A 3,479-nucleotide genomic window follows, 5' to 3' on the forward strand; every position below is an offset into this window, starting at 1 on the left:
GTGGCCTCTCCCGTTGCGGAGCACAGGCTCCGGACGCGCAGGCTCAGCGGCCATGGCTCACGGGCCCAGCCGCTCCGCGGCACGTGGGATCTTCCCGGACCGTGGCATGAACCCGTGTCCCCTGCAGTGGCAGGCGGACTCTCAACCACTGCGCCACCAGGGAAGCCCGCAAATCCCACTTCTAAGGGAAGCTGGGGATTTGTTTTCAACCCTTAGCTACAAGTTGGCAAGAACTGTGAAGAGGCTGACATTTTACTCTATTTGAAGGCTAACAAGTTAAGCTGCCCAGCTTCACACACACACACACACACACACACACAGGCAGAAGACACAAGACCCCTGGGTCAAAGACAAAAGACGATTACTCACGGCACAGCAGGCAGCCTGAGTAGTATGTTAGCGCTGACTCTTCTTGCCCTCAAGTCCCATGGGGATTATGAGGACAGGTCCAGGCGAATCTAACACGTGCAATGGATTTGCAACACAGCTCGGGCATCTCACACTTCGGGAGCCCAAGTCTTTTATAATGGGCTGCCGGAAACCTGCTCAGCCTTTGCCTTGGAGAGAGACATCATCTTTATTACATTGGGCAGTAAACAGACCTTCCCCTTGCTCTAGAAGGAGGCAGTATCTCTGTCTTCCAAGGCTGTTGGCTATACAAACAACCTTGAAATGCTAGCCTGAAACCAAAGGGCAGCTAGTGCCTCTGCTCACAAGCTGTGCAGAAATACAAGAGAGCCGTGGAGAATTGTTCCCCAACACCAGTCACACTGGAAAGGATTGGTGGGGTATTAAAAATCCAAACCTGTACATAAAGCAAAGGTGATCTATCTTTTTCTTTTAAAAAATTAGTAATATTACAAGAATAATAATATCTGGTATTTACTGATTGCTTACTGTATGTATATCAGGCACTGTGCTAAATATTTTACAGATATGGTCTCATTTCATCTTGTGAGGTAGCATCATTCCCATTTTACATCTGAAGAAACTGAGGATTGGAGAGGTGTAGCCAAAATGGTTCCTGCCAATTTCTGCATCTCTGTGCCTGAGGGCTATCTCAGGAGGAATTGAAAGCCTCGGTGTCTAAAAGCAAGAAAGGTGGCTGCAGGTGCCAGGGAGTTAACACCTGGGAGCAGCCTTCAACCAGTGTATAAATACCCCAATTTCCTCACCTATCAGGTAGAATTCTAAGGTGCACGTTCCACACTGACTCCCAGAGCCCTCCAGTGGAATCCAGCAGCAATTTCCCATGGTGGTAACTTGCTTGATATGCACCCTTCCCCGTTTCACTTCTCCACTCTCCTACAGGTTCTTCCTTGGATGACCTCCCAAGTAAACACCTTGCACTCAGACCCTTGTCCTGGGGTCTGCTTCTGGGAAAACCCAAATAAGACACTGTGTCCTACAGCTGGCAGAGCTAAGACCTGTGTTCCCACCCCAGAGCCCAGAGTCCACTCCTATACTACATTGTCTATCTTTCCCACATAGCTTAGCAGGTAACATTAAAGCCTCTGGAGTTAAAGCCAGCATTGCCAGCTGCCATTTTCGGGACTTCAAGCATTCACCATTTCTATGATTTTACCTTTTCTGAAACTCAGATTCTTCCTCCCTATTATTACATGTATTGTTTTGTTGTTTTGTTCACTGACACATCCCAAGCTTCTAGAACAGCTCCTGACACACAGTAGGTACTTAATGTATTGATTGAATAAAAGTGGGAAATGGGCTATTAGCATGCTTTGTAGAGGTTTTGTTTTTTAACTAAAGTCTAATTGATTTACAATATTGTGTTAGTTTCAAGTATACAGCAAAGTGATTTGGTTATTCATATATATATGTGTGTATGTCTATATTCTTTTCTTTATTCTCTTCCGTTATAGTTTAGAGGTTTGTTTTGATGATTGAACAAGATAATAGATGTAAAAGTGCTTGGCCCAGATTTTATTATTATATTATTATTATCATCAAGCAATATGCTATACCACCTCTATTGAGGTAGAGAATGTTATTTTTATTTAGTACTAATTTTCCAATGAAGAAATTGATGTTCAGGGAATTCCCTGGTGGTCCAGTGGTTAGGACTCCATGCTTCCACTTCAGGGGGCATGGGTTTGATTCCTGGTTGGGGAACTAAGATCCCACATGCTGCCGGGCATGGCCAAAGAAAAAAAAGGAAGATTGAGGTTCAGAGAAGGCAAGGGACTAACCTAAGACTACATGACAAGTTAGAGGCAAGATGAGGCCTTAGAACCTACGTGTTTCTGACGCCTAGCCCAGGTGTCTGCTGCCTGGTTTCAGCGAATGCCACTATTCAGGCTTCCCTTGGTGCCTGTATTAGTTATCCATTGCTGTGTAACAAATTATTCCAAAATTTAGTGGCTTAACACAACACATATTTGTTACAGTTTCTGTGGGTCAGGAACCTGGGCTTCCCTGGGTCCTCTGCTTCAGTGTATTTCACAAGGCTGCAATGGAGGTGTTGGCCCAGGGTCTGTGGTCTCATCTGAAAGCTCAGCTGAGGCAGGGTCTGCTTCATGCTCACTCCCCCGGTTGTTCCCCACTGCCTGTTGGCCAGAGACCACCTTCAGTTTCTTGCCAGGTGGCCTTCTCCATCAAGGCAAGTTCATGAGAAGAGCCAGGGAGAGGGCAAATGCCAGCAAGACAGACGTCAGTCTTGCATAAGCTTATCTCAGAAGTGACCTCCCTAGTGACATACGGATTATGTCTTTAAGACTGGCATAAATTGATTTTTAAAAGCTATAATCCTAATCACTGACTAAGATTCACGGATATACTTTGCAGTAGACATATAACTCAATGCATTTTTTCTTTTTTTAATAAATGTATTTATTTATTTTTTGGCTGTCTTGGGTCTTTGTTGCTGCGCGTGGGCTTTCTCTAGTTGCGGCGAGCGGGGGCTACTCTTTGTTGCGGTGTGTGTGCTTCTCGTTGTGGTGGCTTCTCTTGTTGTGGAGCATGGGCTCTAGGCGCGCGGGCTTCAGTAGTTGCAGCGCACGGGCTCAGTAGTTGTGGCCAGCAGGCTCTAGAGCACAGGCTCAGTAGTTGTGGCGCATGGGCTTAGGTGCTCCGCGGCATGTGGGATCTTCCCGGAGCAGGGCTCGAACCCGTGTCACCTGCATTGGTGGGCGGATTCTTAACCACCGCACCACCAGGGAAGTCCCTCAAGGCATTTTAAGCAGTTTGTCAGCCTCTAGTTACATTAATGACATTTATGGAAAGTATAATTTTAAGTGATTGCTTTTACGCTGTTGTACGTCTTTTTGTCATAAATATTGATATAAAAACATTTTTTTTTTTTTTGGCCATGCCACATGGCTTATGGGATCTTTGTTCGCCAACCAGGGATCGAACCCAGACCCTCAGCAGTGAAAGCACAGAATTCTAATCACTGGACTGCCAGGGAATTCCCGATATATAATTTTTTTTTTTTTTTAAATTTTTTTTTTTTTTTTTTT

The 3,479-nt window shown here is 45.3% G+C and overlaps 1 protein-coding gene across 1 annotated transcript in view; it reads left to right on the top strand.

The window, feature by feature from the left end:
* Nucleotides 1-3,479, top strand: part of SVOP (SV2 related protein) — an 83,991-nt gene that overhangs the window by 72,139 nt on the left and 8,373 nt on the right. The window lies entirely within an intron of this gene.

This window comes from Lipotes vexillifer, unplaced genomic scaffold (assembly GCF_000442215.2).
Source record: "Lipotes vexillifer unplaced genomic scaffold, Lipotes_vexillifer_v1.1 scaffold236, whole genome shotgun sequence".
NCBI classification, from domain to species: Eukaryota; Metazoa; Chordata; class Mammalia; order Artiodactyla; family Lipotidae; genus Lipotes; species Lipotes vexillifer.